The following is a 21,754-nucleotide window of genomic DNA, read 5'->3' on the forward strand; positions in this document are numbered from 1 at the left end:
AGTCACCCAGCCTCACTTAGTTTTTTTTTTTTTTTTTTTTGTCATTGTCGTTTTGTTTTGTTTTGTTTTTGAGACAGGTTCTTGCTCTGTCACTCAGGCTTGATTGCAGTGGCATGATTTAGGCTTACTGCAGCCTCAACCTTCTGGGCTCAGGTGATCCTCCCACCTCAGCCTCTCAAGTAGCTGGGGAGTAGCTGGGACCACAGGTGCATACCACCACACCTGAGGCTAATTTTTGTGTATTTTTTTTGTAGAGACAGGGTTTTGCCATGTTTCCTAGGTTGATCTCAAATCCCTGAGCTCAAGTGATCTGACCACCTTGGCCTCCCAAAGTGCTGGGATTACAGGTGTGCACCACCATGCCTGGCCTTCAGGTAATTGTTTATAGTAATTTGAGAATGGGTTAATATGGTGCATGTTTTAATTAATTAATTAATTAATTAAATTTATTTAGTGACAGAGTCCCAATCTGTTGCCCAGGCTAGAGGGCAGTGATATAATCACAGTTCACTGCAGCCTCAACCTCCCAGACTCAGGTGATTCTCCAACCTCTGCCTCCTGAGTGGCTGGGACTACAGGCATGCACCGCCACACCCAGCTAATTTTTATTTTTATTTTTTGTAGAGATGGTGTTTCACCATGTTGCCCAAACTGGTCATAAAGTCCTGGGCTCAAGAAAGCCACCTGCCTTAGCTTCCCAAACTGCTGGGATTACAGGCATGGGTCACTACACCCAGATTGTCCCTGTTTTAAGTGTGTTATTTGGGGGTTTTGTGGCTACTGAGTTGTTTTAGGTCCTTATACAGGGTGAATGTTAGCCCTTTGTTGGAACTTTGGCTTGAAAATATTTTCTCCCATTTGGTAGATTGCCTTTTCACTCTGTTTATTATTTCCTTTGCTGTGTAAAAGCTTTTTAGTTCAATGTCATCCCATTGATAGGGTTTGGATATTTGTCCCCACACAAATCTTATGTGGAATTGTAATCCCCAGTGCTGGAGATGGGGACTGGTGGAAGGTGTTTAGATCATGAGAGTGAATCCCTCAGGGCTTGGTGCTGTCTTCATGATCGTGAGTTTTCATGAGAAGTGTGTGGCACCACCTGCCACTCTCTCTCTAACTCTCGTTCCTATTCTCACTGTGTGATGTACCTGATACCCCTTTGTCTAACACCATAATTGGTTGCTTCCTGAGGCCTCTGAGAAGTAGATGTTGCTATGTTTACTATACAGCCTGGAGAACCATGAGCCAATTAAACCTCTTTTCTTATAAATTACCCAGTCTCAGGTACTTTTTGTAGCAGTGCAAGAATGGTCTAATACAAAGTTGGTGCTAACAGTGGGGAATCACTACAAAGATGCCTGAAAATGTGGAAGCAGCTTTGGAACTGGGAAATAGGCAGAAGTTGTAAGAGCTTGGATGGCTCTAAAGAAGACACAAAGATCAGGGAAAGTTTAAAACTTCTTAGAGACTGGTTAAATGGTTATGACCAAAATTCTGGTAGTGATATGAACAGTGAATTTCCAGGTTGCTGAGGATGGAAATGAGGAACTTATTGGGAACTGAAGCTCAGGTCATGCATGTTATGTTTTAGCAAATAGTTTGGCTGCATTCTGTTCATGCCCTAGGGATCTGTGGAAGTGTGAACTTCATAGTGACAGAGTATCTGGCAGAAGAAATTTCTAAGCAACAAATTGTTTATGATGTGGCCTGACTGCTCCTAACAGCCTGTACACAGACACATGAACAAAGGAATGACTTACATTTGGAACTTACATTTTAGAAAGAATCAGAGCAAAAACATTTGGAAAATTTACAGCCTGTTCATGGGGCAGAGAAAGAAAAAGCTTTTAATTCAAGCAGGTTGTGGAGCAATTTCTTGCTAGAGAAATTTGCATAATTAAATGAGAGCCAAGTGCTAATATCCAAGACAGTGGGAGAAGACCTTGAAGACATTGTAGAGGTCTTTGCAGCAGCCCCTCCCATCACAGGTCCAGAGGCCTAGAAGAGAAGAATGGCTTCATGTGCCTGGCCCGGGACCCTGTTTCCCTTTACAGCATCAAAACACAGCTCACCACATCTTAGCCACTCAGGCTCCAGCCTCATCTCAAAGGGGGCCCAGGTACAGCTCTGGACATAGTTCCAGAAGGTGCAAGCTATAAGCCTTGGCAGCTTCCACATGGTTTTAAGCATGTGGGTGCACAATGTGCAAGAGTTGAGGCCTGGGAGCCTCTGCCTAGATTTCAGAGGATGTATGGAAAAGCCTAGGTGCCCAGGCAGAAGGCTGTTACAAGACTGGATCCCCCACAGAAAACCTCTACTAAGGCATTGCCAAGGGAAAATTTGGGGTTAGAGCTCACACACAGAGTCCTCACTGGGGCACTGCCTAGTAGAGTTGTGAGAAGGAAGCCACTATCCTTCAGACCCCAGAATGGTAGATCCTAGTATCTATCAATGGCTTGCACCCTCAACCTGGGAAAGCAACCAGCATTTAACTTCAACCCACTGGAGCAGGCCTAGGGGCTGAACCCTGAAAACCACAGGAATGGAGCTGCCCAAATCCTTGGGAACCCACCCTTTGCATCAGTATGCCCTGGATATGGGACATTGAGCCAAATAAGATTATTTTGGAGCTTTAAGATTGAATAATTTCCCTGCTGGGTTTTGAAATTTCATGGGGCCTGTGGCCCCTTTCTTTCTTTTTTTTTTCTGAAGGAAAATTTGTATTTTAATTATTTTTATGTATAGAAAACTCAACAGTGTACATTTAACCCAGTTTAGTGGCAAGTTCTTTAGCCTTTGCCTTTTCGAGCTTGGCGATACCAGCCACAGACTTGGGACCCAGGACATTGCCGCCCCAGTGACGGCGGATCTCATCGTATCTGTCGTTGTAATTGGTCCTGATAGCTTCCACCAGCTTAGCCAAAGCGCCTTTGTCTTCCGAGTTCACTTGTGTGAAGGTGACAGTGGTGCAGGTCTTCCTGTGGACTAGACGTCCCAGTCTTGCCTTCCCCTTGATAATGCAGTAAGGGACCCCCATTTTATGACACAGGGCAGGCGAGAAGACAACCAGCTCGATGGGATCCACGTCATGTGCAATCACCACCAGCTGAGCTTTCTTGTTCTCCGCCAAGGTGGTGATGGTGTTAACTCCTGCTCGAAGGACAGGTGGTCTCTTAGTGGGGACGTCCCCTTTGCCAGCAACTTTATTCTCAGCCCGGGCCAACAACCTCTGCTTCTTCTCTTGCTTTGTCTCTGGTCTGTACTTGTGGGCCAACTTAAGCAGCTGAGTAGCTGTTTGGCAGTCCAGGGCCTGGGTGAACTGGTTAATAGCAGGAGGCACTTTTAGCCGCTTAGAGAGGATGGCTCTCTTCCGCTGCGACCTGATATAGTGAGGCCATTTCACAAAGCGGGTGAGGTCTCTTTTGGGTTGGATGTCCTGTCCAATGCCAAAATTCTTAGGTCTTTTCTCAAACAGGGGATTCACCACTTTCTTGGCCTTCTGCTTTTTCATGACAGCAGGGGCCAGAGTCACCTTCTTTCCCTTGGCCTTCTTTCCTTTCGGCATCTTGGGCGGCGGGAGTAGAGCTGTATTTGGCTGATTTCTTCCTTTTGGAATGGGAATATTTACCCACTGCCTACTCCCACTGTATATTGGAAGTAAATAACTTGTGTGTGTGTGTTTTTTTTTTATTTTACAGGCTTATAGCTGGAAGGGACTTGTCTTGTCTCAGATGAGACTTTGAACTTTGGACTTTTAAGTTAATGCAGGAATGAGTGAAGAGTTTTGGGGACCATTGGAAAGGCATGATTGTGTCTTGCAATGTAAGAAGGTCATAAGATTTGGGAGGGGCTGGGGCAGAATGATGCAGTTTGGATATTTGTCAACACCCAAATCTCATATCAAATTGTAATCCCCAATGCCGGAGGTGGGGCCTGGTGGGAGGTGTTTGGATCATGGGGTCAGATTCCTCATGGCTTAGTGCTGTATTTGTGATAGTAAGTTCTCATGAGATCTTGTCATTTAAAAATGTGTGGCACCTCGTTTCATGACTTTCTTTCACTCTTACTCCTGTTATTGCCATGTGATATGACTGCTCACCCATGCCTCTCATCATAATCAGAAGCTTCCTGAGGACTCCCCAGAAGCAGATGGCATTAAACTTCCTGTACTGCCTGCAGAACCATGAGCCAATTAAATATCTTTTCTTATAAATTAACTAGTCTCAAGTTTTTTTATATAGCAGTGCAAGAATGACCTGATAAACTTACTTGTTCACTTTTGCTTATTTTTCTTGAATGTTTGAAGTATTATTTTAATAAATTTTGCTCACTTTCATGTCATTTAAGGCATTTAAGATATGATTTCTTTTAGTATTGTCAGTTTGGGATGTTATTTAAGTCAGTTTTCAATTATGTTCAGAAATAGAAGTTTAGTTTTATTCTTATGAATGTGGATATATAATTTTTGAATCATTTATTGAACAGACTGTATTTCCTCCAGTGTACGTTCTTGGAATCTTTGTAAAAAAATAATTTCACTGTAGGTATGTGATTTTTATTTCTGGTCTCTCTTTTGTTCCATGGTCCATGTGTCCAATTTTATGTTGGTACTATGCTGCTTGGATTATTAAATCTTTGTAGTATAGTAGTGTGATGTCACCAGCTTTGTTTTTTTGTTGTTGTTGTTGTCATTTTAGGATTTTTTTCTATTTCTGTGAAGAATTTCATTTATATTTTGATATCAGATCAAATAGGGATTCCATAAAATCTGTAAATTGCTTTGGGTAGTATGGTCATTCTAATAATATTAATTATTTCCATTCATGAATGTAAGATATCTTTTCATTTCTCTGTCTTCTTCAATTTCTGTAATCAATATTTTATAGTATTCAGTGTAAAGATCTTTCACCTACTTGTTTAAGTTTATTCCTAGGTATCTTATTTACTTATTTATTTTGAAATCTATTTCAAATACAAATAGATTTCCTATTGAAATTGGAATTATTTTCTTGACTTTTTTCAGATTGTTTGCAGAAATGATTCTGATATTTGTATGTTGGTTTAATATTCTGCAACTTTACTGACTTTGTTTATTAGTTCTGATAGATTTTTGTCAAAATCTTTAGGGTGTTATCTCTATAAGATCATGTCATCTGCAAACAGGAACAATTTGACTTCTTTTTTTTCCATTTAGGATTTCTTTTATTTCTCCTCTTGTCTAATTGCTCTGGCGAGGACTTCCTCTACTGCACTGAATAGAAGTGTTAATAGTGGGCATCATATTCTTATTCATGATCTTACAGAGAAACCTTCAGCTTTTTCCATTCAGTGTGATATTATCTGTGGGTTTGTCATATATGGTCATTACTTTGTTGAGATAATACCTTCTATACCTTATTGAGAATTTTTAAATGATAAAGCAGTATTAAATTTTGTCAAATGCTTTTTATATATGTATTGAAATGATCATATGGTTTTGTCTTTCTTCTTTTTAATGTGATGTATCACACTTTTTTGTGTGTGTATGTTGAACTATCCTTGCATTCCTAGATGAATTCCATTTGATCATAGTAAATGATCTTTTTAATGAGTAGTTGAATTCAGTTTGCTAGTATATTGTTGAGAATCTTTGCATGTTTGTCAGGGATATTGGCCTGCAGCTTTTTCTTGTGTTGTTGTGTTCTAATTTATTTTTAGGAATCAGGATATTGCTTGCCTTGTAACGTTAGTTTGGAAGTACTTATTCAACTTTTTTCTGAAATAATTTGAGAAGAATTGGGACTAGATCTTTTTTAAATGTTTGGTATAATTCAGCAGTGAAGTTGTCAGTTCCTAATTTTTTTTTTTTTTTTTTTGTAGGGGAGATGGAAGACTTTTTGTTATGGATTAAATTTCCTCACACAAGAGTAATTTGTTCAGATTTTCCATTTTTAAATAATTCAATTTTAATAGGTTGTGTGTCTCTAGGAATTTATTCATTTCTTCTGTGCTTTCAAATTTATTAGTATATAGTTTACATTAGTCTTCCATGATCCTTTGTATTTCTGTAATGCCAGTTTTAATGTTTTCTATTTCATCTCTGATTTTATTTATTTGGGTCTTCTCTTCCTTTTATTTAAAGTTACTGTACCTAAAGTTCTATTGTGTTCATCTTTTCTTTTTATTTATTTATTTATTATTTATTTATTTATTAATTATTATTATTATACTTTAAGTTCTAGGGTACATGTGCATAACGTGCAGGTTTGTTACATATGTATATTTGTGCCACGTTGGTGTGCTGCACCCATCAACTTGTCAGCACCCATCAACTCATCATTTACATCAGGTATAACTCCCAATGCAATCCCTCCCCCCGACCCCCTCCCCATGATAGGCCCCGGTGTGTGATGTTCCCCTTCCCAAGTCCAAGTGATCTCATTGTTCAGTTCCCACCTATGAGTGAGAACATGCGGTGTTTGGTTTTCTGTTCTTGTGATAGTTTGCTGAGAATGATGGTTTCCAGCTACATTCATGTCCCTACAAAGGACACAAACTCATCCTTTTTTATGGCTGCATAGTATTCCATGGTGTATATGTGCCACATTTTCTTAATCCAGTCTGTCACTGATGGACATTTGGATTGATTCCAAGTCTTTGCTATTGTGAATAGTGCCGCAATAAACATACGTGTGCATGTGTCTTTATAGCAGCATGATTTATAATCCTTTGGGTATATACCCAGTAATGGGATGGCTGGGTCATATGGTACTTCTAGTTCTAGATGCTTGAGGAATCGCCATACTGTTTTCCATAATGGTTGAACTAGTTTACAATCCCACCAACAGTGTAAAAGTGTTCCTATTTCTCCACATCCTCTCCAGCACCTGTTGTTTCCTGACTTTTTAATGATTGCCATTCTAACTGGTGTGAGATGGTATCTCATTGTGGTTTTGATTTGCATTTCTCTGATGGCCAGTGATGATGAGCATTTTTTCATGTGTCTGTTGGCTGTATGAATGTCTTCTTTTGAGAAATGTCTGTTCATATCCTTTGCCCACTTGTTGATGGGGTTGTTTGTTTTTTTCTTGTAAATTTGTTGGAGTTCTTTGTAGGTTCTGGATATTAGCCCTTTGTCAGATGAGTAGATTGCAAAAATGTTCTCCCATTCTGTAGGTTGCCTGTTCACTCTGATGGTAGTTTCTTTTGCTGTGCAGAAGCTCTTTAGTTTAATTAGATCCCATTTGTCAATTTTGGCTTTTGTTACTGTTGCTTTTGGTGTTTTAGACATGAAGTCTTTGCCCATGCCTATGTCCTGAATGGTACTACCTAGGTTTTCTTCTAGGGTTTTTATGGTATTAGGTCTAACATTTAAGTCTCTAATCCATCTTGAATTAATTTTCATATAAGGAGTAAGGAAAGGATCCAGTTTCAGCTTTCTACTTATGGCTAGCCAATTTTCCCAGCACCATTTATTAAATAGGGAATCCTTTCCCCATTTCTTGTTTCTCTCAGGTTTGTCAAAGATCAGATGGCTGTAGATGTGTGGTATTATTTCTGAGGACTCTGTTCTGTTCCATTGGTCTATATCTCTGTTTTGGTACCAGTACCATGCTGTTTTGGTTACTGTAGCCTTGTAGTATAGTTTGAAGTCAGGTAGCGTGATGCCTCCAGCTTTGTTCTTTTGACTTAGGATTGTCTTGGAGATGCGGGCTCTTTTTTGGTTCCATATGAACTTTAAAGCAGTTTTTTCCAATTCTGTGAAGAAACTCATTGGTAGCTTGATGGGGATGGCATTGAATCTATAAATAACCTTGGGCAGTATGGCCATTTTCACGATATTGATTCTTCCTATCCATGAGCATGGTATGTTCTTCCATTTGTTTGTGTCCTTTTTTATTTCACTGAGCAGTGGTTTGTAGTTCTCCTTGAAGAGGTCCTTTACATCCCTTGTAAGTTGGATTCCTAGGTATTTTATTGTCTTTGAAGCAATTGTGAATGGAAGTTCATTCATGATTTGGCTCTCTGTTTGTCTGTTACTGGTGTATAAGAATGCTTGTGATTCTTGCACATTAACTTTGTATCCTGGGACTTTGCTGAAGTTGCTTATCAGCTTAAGGAGATTTTGGGCTGAGACAATGGGGTTTTCTAAATATACAATCATGTCATCTGCAAACAGGGACAATTTGACTTCTTCTTTTCCTAACTGAATACCCTTGATTTCTTTCTCTTGCCTGATTGCCCTAGCCAGAACTTCCAACACTATGTTGAATAGGAGTGGTGAGAGAGGGCATCCCTGTCTTGTGCCAGTTTTCAAAGGGAATTTTTCCAGTTTTTGCCCATTCAGTATGATATTGGCTGTGGGTTTGTCATAAATAGCTCTTATTATTTTGAGGTACGTTCCATCAATACCGAATTTATTGAGCGTTTTTAGCATGAAGGGCTGTTGAATTTTGTCAAAAGCCTTTTCTGCATCTATTGAGATAGTCATGTGGTTCTTGTCTTTGGTTCTGTTTATATGCTGGATTACGTTTTTTGATTTGCGAATGTTGAATCAGCCTTGCGTCCCAGGGATGAAGCCCACTTGATCATGGTGGATAAGCTTTTTGATGTGCTGCTGAATCCGGTTTGTCAGTATTTTATTGAGGATTTTTGCATCGATGTTCATCAGGGATATTGGTCTAAAATTCTTTTTTTGTTGTGTCTCTGCCAGGCTTTGGTATCAGGATGATGTTGGCCTCATAAAATGAGTTAGGGAGGATTCCCTCTTTTTCTATTGATTGGAATAGTTTCAGAAGGAATGGTACCAGCTCCTCCTTGTACCTCTGGTAGAATTCAGCTGTGAATCCATGTGGTCCTGGACTTTTTTTGGTTGGTAGGCTATTAACTATTGCCTCAATTTCAGAGCCTGCTATTGGTCTATTCAGGGATTCAAATTCTTCCTGGTTTAGTCTTGGAAGAGTGTAAGTGTCCAGGAAATTATCCATTTCTTCTAGATTTTCCAGTTTATTTGCGTAGAGGTGTTTATAGTATTCTCTGATGGTAGTTTGTATTTCTGTGGGGTCAGTGGTGATATCCCCTTTATCATTTTTTATTGTGTCTATTTGATTCTTCTCTCTTTTCTTCTTTATTAGTCTTGCTAGTGGTCTGTCAATTTTGTTGATCTTTTCAAAAAACCAACTCCTGGATTCACTGATTTTTTGGAGGGTTTTTTGTGTCTCTATCTCCTTCAGTTCTGCTCTGATCTTAGTTATTTCTTGCCTTCTGCTAGCTTTTGAATGTGTTTGCTCTTGCTTCTCTAGTTCTTTTAATTGTGATGTTAGAGTGTCAATTTTAGATCTTTCCAGCTTTCTCTTGTGGGCATTTAGTGCTATAAATTTCCCTCTACACACTGCTTTAAATGTGTCCCAGAGATTCTGGTATGTTGTATCTTTGTTCTCATTGGTTTCAAAGAACATCTTTATTTCTGCCTTCATTTCGTTATGTACCCAGTAGTCATTCAGGAGCAGGTTGTTCAGTTTCCATGTAGTTGAGCGGTTTTGATTGAGTTTCTTAGTCCTGAGTTCTAGTTTGATTGCACTGTGGTCTGAGAGACAGTTTGTTATAATTTCTGTTCTTGTACATTTGCTGAGGAGTGCTTTACTTCCAATTATGTGGTCAATTTTGGAATAAGTGCGATGTGGTGCTGAGAAGAATGTATATTCTGTTGATTTGGGGTGGAGAGTTCTATAGATGTCTATTAGGTCTGCTTGCTGCAGAGATGAATTCAATTCCTGGATATCCTTGTTAACTTTCTGTCTCGTTGATCTGTCTAATGTTGACAGTGGAGTGTTGAAGTCTCCCATTATTATTGTATGGGAGTCTAAGTCTCTTTGTAAGTCTCTAAGGACTTGCTTTATGAATCTGGGTGCTCCTGTATTGGGTGCATATATATTTAGGATAGTTAGCTCTTCCTGTAGAATTGATCCCTTTACCATTATGTAATGGCCTTCTTTGTCTCTTTTGATCTTTGATGGTTTAAAGTCTGTTTTATCAGAGACTAGTATTGCAACCCCTGCTTTTTTTTGTTTTCCATTTGCTTGGTAGATCTTCCTCCATCCCTTTATTTTGAGCCTATGTATGTCTCTGCATGTGAGATGGGTCTCCTGAATACAGCAGACTGATGGGTCTTGACTCTTTATCCAGTTTGCCAGTCTGTGTCTTTTAATTGGAGCATTTAGTCCATTTACATTTAAGGTTAATATTGTTATGTGTGAACTTGATCCTGCCAGTATGATATTGACTGGTTATTTTGCTCGTTAGTTGATGCAGTTTCTTCCTAGCCTCGATGGTCTTTAGATTTTGGCATGTTTTTGCAATGGCTGGTACCGGTTGTTCCTTTCCATGTTTAGTGCTTCCTTCAGGGTCTCTTGTAAGGCAGGCCTGGTGGTGACAAAATCTCTAAGCATTTGCTTATCTGTAAAGGATTTTGTTTCTCCTTCACTTATGAAACTTAGTTTGGCTGGATATGAAATTTGGGTTTAAAATTCTTTTCTTTAAGAATGTTGAATATTGGCCCCCACTCTCTTCTGGCTTGTAGAGTTTCTGCCGAGAGATCTGCTGTTAGTCTGATGGGCTTCCCTTTGTGGGTAACCCGACCTTTCTCTCTGGCTGCCCTTAAGATTTTTTCCTTCATTTCAACTTTGGTGAATCTGGCAATGATGTGTCTTGGAGTTGCTCTTCTCGAGGAGTATCTTTGTGGCGTTCTCTGTATTTCCTGGATTTGAATGTTGGCCTGCCCTACTAGGTTGGGGAAGTTCTCCTGGATGATATCCTGAAGAGTGTTTTCCAACTTGGTTCCATTTTCCCCCTCACTTTCAGGCACCCCAATCAGACGTAGATTTGGTCTTTTTACGTCATCCCATACTTCTTGCAGGCTTTGTTCATTTCTTTTTCTTCTTTTTTCTTTTGGTTTCTCTTCTCACTTCATTTCATTCATTTGATCCTCAATTGCTGATACTCTTTCTTCCAGTTGATCTAGTCGGTTACTGAAGCTTGTGCATTTGTCACGTATTTCTCATGTCATGGTTTTCATCTCTGTCATTTCGTTTATGACCTTCTCTGCATTAATTACTCTAGCTATCAATTCTTCCACTCTTTTTTCAAGATTTTTAGTTTGTTTGCACTGGGTATGTAATTCCTCCTTTAGCTCTGAGAAGTTTGATGGACTGAAGCCTTCTTCTCTCATCTCGTCAAAGTCATTCTCCGTCCAGCTTTGATCCGTTGCTGGCGATGAGCTGTGCTCCTTTGCTGGAGGAGATGTGCTCTTATTTTTTGAATTTCCAGCTTTTCTGCCCTGCTTTTTCCCCATCTTTGTGGTTTAATCTGCCTCTGGTCTTTGATGATGGTGATGTACTGATGGGGTTTTGGTGTAGGTGTCCTTCCTGTTTGATAGTTTTCCTTCTAACAGTCAGGACCCTCAGCTGTAGGTCTGTTGGAGATTGCTTGAGGTCCACTCCAGACCCTGTTTGCCTGGGTATCAGCAGCAGAGGCTGCAGAAGATAGAATATTGCTGAACAGCGAGTGTACCTGTCTGATTCTTACTTTGAAAGCTTCCTCTCAGGGGTGTACTCCACCCTGTGAGGTGTGGGGTGTCAGACTGCCCCTAGTGGGGGATGTCTCCCAGCTAGGCTACTCAGGGGTCAGGGACCCACTTGAGCAGGCAGTCTGTCCCTTCTCAGATCTCAACCTCCGTGTTGGGAGATCCACTGCTCTCTTCAAAGCTGTCAGACAGAGTCGTTTGCGTGTGCAGAGGTTTCTGCTGCTTTTTTTTTTGTTGTTGTTGTTTAGCTGTGCCCTGTCCCCTGAGGTGGAGTCTACAGAGACAGGCAGATTTCCTTGAGCTGCTGTGAGCTCCACCCACTTCGAGCTTCCCAGCGGCTTTGTTTACCTACTTAAGCCTCAGCAATGGCGGGCGCCCCTCCCCCAGCCTCGCTGCTGCCTTGCGGTTAGATCGCAGACTGCTGTGCTAGCAATGAGGGAGGCTCCGTGGGCGTGGGACCCTCCCGGCCAGGTGTGGGATATAATCTCCTGGTGTGCCCGTTTGCTTAAAGCGCAGTATTGGGTGCGAGTTACCCGATTTTCCAGGTGTTGTGTGTCTCAGTTCCCCTGGCTAGGAAAAGGGATTCCCTTTCCCCTTGCACTTCCCAGGTGAGGCGATGCCTCGCCCTGCTTCAGCTCTTGCTGGTCGGGCTGCAGCAGCTCACCAGCACCGATTGCCCGGCACTCCCTAGTGAGATGAACCCAGTACCTCAGTTGAAAATGCAGAAATCACCGGTCTTCTGTCTCTCTTGCCCTGGGAATTGGAGACTGGAGCTGTTCCTATTCGGCCATCTTGCTCCGCCTCCCATGTTCATCTTTTCAAAAAGACAACTCTTTGTTGAGTTTCTTTTTTGGCTCCTATTTTATGTATTTCCCTTTTGAGCTGTATTACTTTCTTTCTTCAAACAATTTTGCATTTAATTTGTTCTTGACTTCCTAGTTTCTTGGGTTGCAAAGTTAGGTTGTTTATTAGAAATCTTTCTTCTTTTTGCATCAATATTGCTATGAATTTCCCTTTTAAAACTGCTTTTGTTATGTCCCATAGGTTTTGGCATAATGTCCTTTCATCCTTGTCTCAAAATTTTTTTAAAACTTATTTTTAGTTTCTTTATTGATGTATTGTTCATTCAGAATTATGTTGTATAATTTCTATGAAAACTTTTGTAAGGTTTCAAAAATTTTTATTTTATTGATGTATAATAATGATTTATGGGGATGTGTGATATTTTGATATGTGCATAAAATGTGCAGTGATTAAATCAGGGTAATTGGGATTTCCACTACCTTAAATATTTATTATTTATTTATGTTCGAAGTCTTCCAAATCTTCTTTTTTATGCTATTTTGAAATATTCAATAAGTTATTGTTATTATAGATACCATGCTTTGCTATTGAACACTAGAACTTATTTCTTTTATCTATCTGTATTTCTGCACCCACTAACTAACCTCTGTTTATCCTCCATCCTCCTACCTTTCCCAGACTTGTAATCACCATTCTGCCACCTGCCTTAATGAGATAAATGTTTTCAGTTCCAATATATTAGTGAGAACATACAATATTTGTCTTGTTTTTCCTGGCTTACTTTACTTGCAATGTCCTCTAGACTTATTCATGTTGCTGAAAATAAAACAATTTTATTTGATTTATGAATAAATAATGTTCTATTTCACATATATACCACATTTTCTTTACTCATCCATTGATACACACTTATGTTGATTCCCTATCTTGGCCATTGTGAATAGCGCTGTAATAAACATGGGAATGCAGAGGAAAACATACTAATTTTCTTCTTTTTGGATATATATCCAGTGGTGGGATTTCTGGATCGTTTGATATTTCTATTTTTTGTTGTTTTGAGTATTGTGAGTATTTCTTGCTATTGGTTTCTAGTTTTATGCCATTATGGTTTGAAAAAATATTTGATACGATCTATATCTTCTTAAATTTGTTAAAATTTGTTTTGTACCCTATCATATGATACATCTTGGAGACTATTTCATGTGCACTTAAGAAGAATGGGTATCCTGCGGCTGTTACAGTCAATGTTCTGTAAATGTATGTTAGGTCCATTAGGTCTATGGTATGGGTTAAGTGCAATCTTTCTTTGTTGATTTTCTGTCTAGACTATCTTCTATTGTGGAAAGTGAACTGTTGAAGTCCTCTGCTATTATTATATTGCAGTCTATCTCTCCCTTTAGAATTAATATTTTCTTTATATATTAGGATGTCTGATGTTTGCTGTGTATATATTTGCAACTGATACTTTATCTTATTGAATTATATAATAACCTTAATTTTTTTTTTTTTTTACAATTTTTGCCTTAAAGTTTTACCTAGTATAAATATGGCTACTCCTCATTTTTTATTTCCATTTGCATGAAATATCTTCTTCAGTCCATTCACTTTCAATCTGTTTGTCTTCAATGGTGAGGTGAGTCTCTTGTAGACAACATGTAGTTTGGTCTTATTTTTTTAATCCATTCAGCAATTCTGTATCTTTTAATTGAAAATTTAGTTCATTTATATTCAGAATTCTTACTGATAGGTAATGACTTACTCCTACTATTTTGTTAGTTTTTTGGGGGACTCTTTTGGAGGTCATTTGATCTTTTTCCCCTTTCTTTTTTAACTTCAAGGTTTGGTGGTTTTCTGTGGTGCTAATCTTTGTTTCCTCTCTGTTCCTCATTTGTGTATCTGCTGTAATTTCTTTCTTCCTGGTTATTATGTGGCTAATATAAAAATCTTGTAACTATAAGACATTATTTTAGGCTGATAATAACTTTGGTTACATAAAAATACTCAGGACTTTTCTCCCTTGCCTGTACTTTCTGATTTGGGTTGCCTTAATTTACTTTACGTTGTGTGTGTTGCTTAGTCACTAATTGGGATTGTTCTTTTTTTTTTCCTTTTTGACTTTAAACTTTTATACTAGAGGATTGAAAGGTTTTTAGCACTGGGATATTCTGATTATGATTATGTATTTACCTGCAATAGTTAGTTGTATACTTTCATAATAGTAATTATGGCTTTTTGTTTCCAGTTGTAGCATTTTCTTAAGCATTTCTCTTAAGACCAGTCTAGTGGTGATGAATTTCCTCAGTTTTGCTTGTCTCAGAAGGTCTTTAATTCTCCATTACTGAAGAATAGCTTTGCTGGATATAGTATTCTTGGCTGACTTTTTTTTTTTTTTTTTATTACAGCACATTGAATATATCATTCTACTCTCTCCTGGCAAATAAATTTTCTGCTGAGAAATATGCTGACAGTCTAATCATGATTCCTATGTGACGACATTATTCTCTTATAGCTTTAAAGGGTGTCTCTTTATCTTTGAATTTTGGCGGTTTGATTACAATGTGCTTCAGAGAGATTTTCTGCGGGCAGGTGAGACTCACTGGGAATCTTTGAACTTCCTGGATCTGAATGTCCATTTCTCTCCCAAGGCTTGGTAATTTTTCAACTATTATTTTGCTACATAGATTTTATGTGTCTTTTCCATTTCTTCTTCCTCTTGTACACCTATAATGCAAACTGTTTTCTACATAATATGATGTCCCATAAGTCCTGTAATCTTTCTTTATTCTTTCTTCTTCTTATTTTTTCCCTCTGAAGAGAATATTCCAAAATACTCTCTTCAAGTTCAGAAATTCTTTGTTCTGTTTAGTCTGCTGTTGAAGTGTTAAATTGTATTTTTTATTTTGTTCTTGAATTCTTTAGCTTCAATAATTCTAGTTGGTTATTTTTTATGATATCTATTTCTTGGTTGAAATCTCATTCAGATTATGAATTGTTTTCCTAATTTATAGAACTGTTTTTGTATATTCCCTTATATCTTACTGAGTTTTCTTAAGATCATTATTTTGAACTCCTTTCTAGACATTTCATAAATAGCCTTTTTGGTTACTGAAGATTTACTGTCTTCTTTTGGGCATGTCACATTTTCTTGATTTTTTATGCTTTTTGTCTTCCTACATTGATATTTGCACATCTACTCAAACAGTCAGTTTATCCAATTTTTTGCAGTAGTTTTCAGAGGAAAAGACTTTTTGTGTAGATGTGTTCCAAGATTTTGGGTAAGAATGGTGTGTTAGCTTTGATTCTGGGTGGACTCAGTAGTGTGGACTTTCTACAGATTCTTCAGCGATCATTTTTATCTGCAATGACTGTGATTGTCTCACTGGTCTAGGCTGTGGGAATTTGTAATGACAGTGGCACAGTTTCCTATGCAGGTCTGCTTGTTTCTCTGAAGGACAGCATGCCCATTGGGTTCAAGTGATGTGGTCATCTCTTTAGGCCTAGGCTCTAGATAGCTGGATTATTGGTGCTGCAGGTACCATAATGGCAGGGCCTCAGGTATAGAGGCAGTCAGAGGCTACTGGCTGCAAGACAGGACACTCTCTAGCTGTGGGTCCTGCTTCGAGATGACTGCATGCCTAGGTTATTTTTTAAAACAAACACCCTAGTCCTAAATTTACTCATTTGCAACATACGTGCTTAGTTTATTTTAACTGTTGTGTAAGATCGATTCATAATAAAGCCCAAGTGTCTCCTGACTACGGTGTACAATTATATTATGGGTAATATAGTCAGAATAAAATTAACAATTTTCTTTAGTTCTTTTCCTGGAACATTATTTTAGAGCTTCCTCTTTTATTATGTTATTTTACTCTAAAATGTTCTTGCTTGTATTATCAATCTTAACTTTTTCCAGATAATTGTGCCATAGCACCACATTCAGTTTAAGTAGTGAGTCTTTGTTATACTGTAAAATGGGACATATGTTTTCTGAATATGTCCTGCAAAACATCTGCTAATAACTGCAACCTCCTGGAGAATGACTCCTGCTCGATTCTTATGGTGCTATGACTCCACTCTCTAGGTGTCTTTTTCTTCGTTTGTTCTGCATTATTTTTCAAATCATGCAATGATGGTGGAAAAGTTGTATATTTTATTTTGGGTTTTAGAAGGAAGAGTGATTTTCTAATTAAACCTAAATTGTAAAGGGTCATTTCGTTGTAACAGTGCCAGTTTATTTTCATTAAACAACATATTGACTGCCATAGCTATGAATGATATTATAATCCCCAAATGCAGTTATTCTTTCAATAAATATGTAATGAGTACTTTCTATGTGCTAGGCATTGTTCTGGTGCTTAGGAAATATCTGTGAATAAAAATGTCAATAACATCTATTACCATACAGCTTATTTTCTAGTTAGGAGAGAAAAACAATTCACAATAAATCAAAAAGTTCTACCTGATCTGGATTAGTAGGTGTATTGAAGTATGTTTTAATACTAGAAAATAACAGTATATTGGGAGGTTAAAATACATTTGGGGTTTAAAAATGACACAAAGCTTTTCCAATTAAGTAACGTTTTTTAATCCTCAGAATCTGCCTGGGTATGGGTTTCCATAGGTAAATTCTCCAAATTGTCTTGATATATTTTGTTTTATTTAAATCAGGGTTCAAACAAGCCACTTGCTGATTTGGTTATTTCAATGAAGTATTTTAAAAGTCTCCTTTAATCTGGTGTAGTGCCTTTATCTCACTCCCTTTTCCCATAGTTTGGTTGAAATGTCAGTTTTCCTATAGATTATTTCACTGTAGCAAATACTATTTTGTCCCATCATATTCCTGTGGCATTCACTGTTCCCATGAATAATAACTTAGTGGCCTCCAAAAAATAGCAACTGTCACTCTGCCTTTGAGCTTCCTTGCCTTTCCTCACCACCAGTCATGCCAACATTCATTCATGCCTTAGTTTATACTTCCCTCTCTCTTCAGCCATCCTCAACAGTCTTCAACCAATGGCTGATAAGAGTAAATTATCTAGATCTCCTATTTCATTTGGGATAACTCTGTATTTCAGAGTCCCTTAGTGGGACTTAACCCAAGTGACTTGCAGCGGTATACTTGCTCAATAACACTCTTTTAGTGGCTTGTTTTTCTGTACTTGTGTTGCTACCTCATTTCTCTGCCAGTGATATCCCACAAATAACCTTTAAACCTTTTCTCAAGGTTTTATTTTGAGGGAATCCAACCTAAGATCCCCTTGATCTAAATTTGGTGAAATAAGTAATTCTCATAATATCATTTATTATATTCATCTGCTTCTATAGACTGAAAGCTAGAATAAAGGCTTTTTTAGATTCAGTGTTTTTTATGGGGAAGGGTCAAGAATTTTTTGTAGTTGGTGCTGAGTATCTCATATTGCATCACATCAGGAATCAAACAGTGCTGGTTGTCTCACTTTTAGTACATTAGTAAATTAAAATGACGGGAGTGTGTGATTCCCTACTAGCCTTGTGCCTAAAGGTTTTAAGATTCATTAATGGCTATTGCCAGAATCAGTTATTTCATTAAGGATTGTAAACTGATAATTCTATTATTTCTTCAGCGTACACTACCTGAAATTCTTCTGCATTGAATAAGTTTTCTCTCATCTACTGGTGATATTTTGTTATCTTATAATACATTTTACACCCAAAGGCAGGATAAATGCTGGAATTATCTACTTATCTGAGTAAAAGTTTATACCCTAACAACTTAAAATCTTGTCCAATAAATTTTATTTCTTTTTCCTTCTTCACTTTGTTCCATTCCTACTCGTCTTTCTTTCTCTTCTCCCTCCTCTCTACATTCTAATCCTGCCTTTTCTCCTACTTTTCTATTCCTTCTCCTTCTTTATATTATTATAAACCATGTCTTTTACATAATCAACATTTTAAAATCATTTTTGGATGTTAATATTGGCCCATCTTTGGCCAGTGAGGGCTCTATCACTCCTCTGTTCTTTTGGCATGATCTTGTTTTACTTTGATAGTCTCTGCAATAGACTATATTTTTATGTTCCCCAAAATTCATACATTGAAACCTCATCCCCAGTGTGATGACATTTGAAGGTAAGGTCTTTGAGTGGTAATTAGGTCGTGAGGGTGGAACCTAAATGAATGGGATAGTGTGCTTATCAAGAGACCCCGAGAGATCTCTTGCCTCTTCCATCATGTGATGAGACAGAGCCATGACATTGTCTATAAACCAGGAAGAAGATAGCCCTCAGCAGGCACCAAATCTGCCAATGCTTTAATCTGGGACCCCCCAGTCTCCAGAACTGTAAGAAATACCTTTCTGTGTTTTATAATCCATCACTTTGTGGTATTTTGTTATAGAAGCCTGAAAAAACTAAGACAGTATCTTTGCTTACTGGCACCTAGAGATATTTCAGGCTCCTTGTGAACATTTCTTTCCTAAGCTTAGAATCAGATGTTTTGAAAGAAGGTTCCCTTTATTAGAACTTATTTAGAAATTATAATCTTAGAAATAGGACTGTGTATTGCTACTATTTGTCCACTGCCTCTGGCATTTTTTTAATGAATAGGGCAAGGAAACAATGTTTCCATAAAGAGGGAAAATCATTACTTTACAGTGATATTTTCTGATTCAAATTTAAGAGATTTTACTTAAAATATTTGATTTTATAGTTAAATATAATTTATATTAGATTCTAACAACTTTTACAAAATTACTAATTTTCATTATTTTACAAAAAAGTTATTAATAAAAGACTGCTGAATAAAGGTTTTTTTTCCTTGTTCTTTTTGTCCATAGCATATGTCTCATTGAAAATGCATAGGCAAAATACTGGTGTCAGTTGGAATAATTATTTTCTTTATGTGTTTATACCATCATCTTGACATATAGTTACATTTATTTGTTTTATTATTTTTATTTGCTTTTGGGGGATTTTAACATTTTTTTGTTTCCTTGATTATTAAAAACAATTACATGAGTGTAACACAAAAGTATATTACAAAGTATGTCAGATAATTTTTGCTTTCATCCTAATTTCCTCTGCCCTTCTTCTATAGATAGAAAGTAGTTAATCCTTTCTATTTGTTTTGCTTTATTCTTCCAGGATTTTCTTTTTTTTTTTTTTAACAATGAAGAAATTATATCCATATCTATTATCTATCTCTATCTATCTATCATCTATCATCATCTATCTCTAACTTTAAGCTGTATTCCTCTCCTTTCTTTATAAAAGGTGAGTCATGTACATTGTTCTGTACCTTGGTCTTTTTACATTTTACAGCTGCATAGTGTTCTATCATGTGGATGTTCCAGTTATTTAACATTTGGTTTATTTCCTATCTTTTTCTATTTAAAAATGTCAGAAAGAATAACATACATAGCTTTGCAAGTGTATTTTCAGGACAGATTCCTAAAAGTGAGGTTGATGTGCAAAAGGGTAAATACATATTTGCTTTCATTGGGTGTCTTAGTTCAGTTGGGCTGCTATAACAAAATACTGTTGACTGGGTGGCTTATACGCAACTGATATTTATTTTTCATACTTCTGAAGGCTGAGAAGTCCAAGGTCAAGGTGTCACCAGATTTCGTATCTGGTGAGGGCCTGCTTTCTGGTTGATAGATGGTATCTTCCTTCTGTCTCCTCACATGGTAGAAGGGGCAAGTAATCTCTCTCGCATCTCTTTTGATGAAGGTATTAATCCCATTCAAGAGGTCTATCCCCATGACCTAATCACCTCCCAAAGTCCCCACCTCTGAACACCATCACCTGGGGAGTTAGTATTTCAACATAAAAATCTTGTAGAACACATTAGTATGTGGTATGTCTTCAGACCATACCACTAAATATCAGTAAATTCTATTCATAGGAGCCATAGCATTTGCATTTCCTTCAACAGTGTATGACAGTATCTGTCTTTCCTCAGTCTTGCTAACAGAGTATGTTGATCAACATTTGGAATTTTGCCTATCTGATAAGTTAAAAATTATATTACAGTGTAGTTTTGATGTTTTACTTCACTTATGAGTGCAGTTGAATGTCTTTCAAATGTTGCAGTTTTTGTGTTTCTTCGTCTTCAAATGTCTATTCATATATAGTATCTATATTTCTGTTAAATTTTCTCTTTTTTGAAATAAGTTTATTGAGTTATAATTTATTTACAATAAGCTTCATCCTTTATACATGTATACTTTCATAAATTTTCACAAATATATGTAGTCATGCATTATCATCTAACTATCACCACAATCAAGATATTGAATCTGAAAAGGATTTGTTTCTCTTTGTTGTGCAAATTGTCAGAATTTTTAATATATTAAGGATATTACCCCTGATATGGTTTGGCTCTGTGGCCCCATGCAAATCTCATGTTGAATTTGAATTCCCAGTGCTGGGGGAGGAACCTAGTGGGAGGTAATTGGATCATGGAGCGGATTACATCCTTGCTGTTCTCATAATAGTGAGTTCTTACGAGAGCTGGTTGTTTGAAAGTGTGTAGCACTTCCCCCTTTCTTCCTCCTGCTCTAGCCATATAGTGCATGCTGGTTTCCCATTTGCCTTCTGCCATGATTGTAAGTATCCTGAGGCCTCCTCAGCTATGCTTCCTGTACAGCCTGCAGAACCATAAACCAATTAAAATTTTTTCTTCATAAATTACCCAGTTTCAGGTAGTCCTTTATAGAATTGTGAGAACGGACTAATGTAGCGCTTTAAGATAAAGGTTGCAAATATTTTTTCTCTCTTTTTTTTTTTTGAGACGAAGTCTAACTCTATGACCCAGGTTGGAGTGCAGTGGCACAATCTGACTGCAACCTCCGCCTCCTGGATTTAAGCAATTCTCCTGCTTCAGCCTCCTGAGTGGCTAGGACTACAGGCATGTGCTACCACGCCCAGCTAATTTTTTGTATTTTTTTAGTAGAGATGGCATTTCACCGTGTTAGCCAGGATGGTCTCGATCTCTTGACCTTGTGATACACCCACCTTGGCCTTCCAAAGTACTGGGATTGCAAATATTTTTTCATAGTTAATAATTTTTTCAGTCTTTGCTCGTGTTATATTTTACCATTCAAAAGTTTTTAAAATGGTATTTTATTGAGTGTGTTAGTCTTCCCTTTTATTTCTTCCAGATTTAAAGCTTTCCATGTTTATAAAGGAAAACTATATTTTCTCACAGAAATCATAAAGTTTTATTTTTTAATATTTAAATCTCTGATCCATTTGTATTTTATACAGTGCCTAGTATAAATTTTAGATTAGATTAGATTTTCCCATGAAGTTTTATGCGGTTGTCTGGAGATCATTTTTTAAAGTTTACTTTTCTCACTATTTTTATTTGCCACCTTTATTACATACTAAATTTCTATATGTACTTGGA

The 21,754-nt window shown here is 37.5% G+C and overlaps 1 pseudogene across 1 annotated transcript; it reads right to left on the bottom strand.

Annotated features, from left to right (window-relative positions):
- Positions 1–2,707: 2,707 nt before the first annotated feature.
- Positions 2,708–3,565, bottom strand: LOC101011730 (annotated as a pseudogene). Its single transcript, XR_638416.4, has one exon. The product of XR_638416.4 is annotated as a 60S ribosomal protein L7a pseudogene (transcript).
- Between the last annotated feature and the right edge of the window lie 18,189 nt (positions 3,566–21,754).

This window comes from Papio anubis, chromosome 13 (assembly GCF_008728515.1).
Source record: "Papio anubis isolate 15944 chromosome 13, Panubis1.0, whole genome shotgun sequence".
NCBI classification, from domain to species: Eukaryota; Metazoa; Chordata; class Mammalia; order Primates; family Cercopithecidae; genus Papio; species Papio anubis.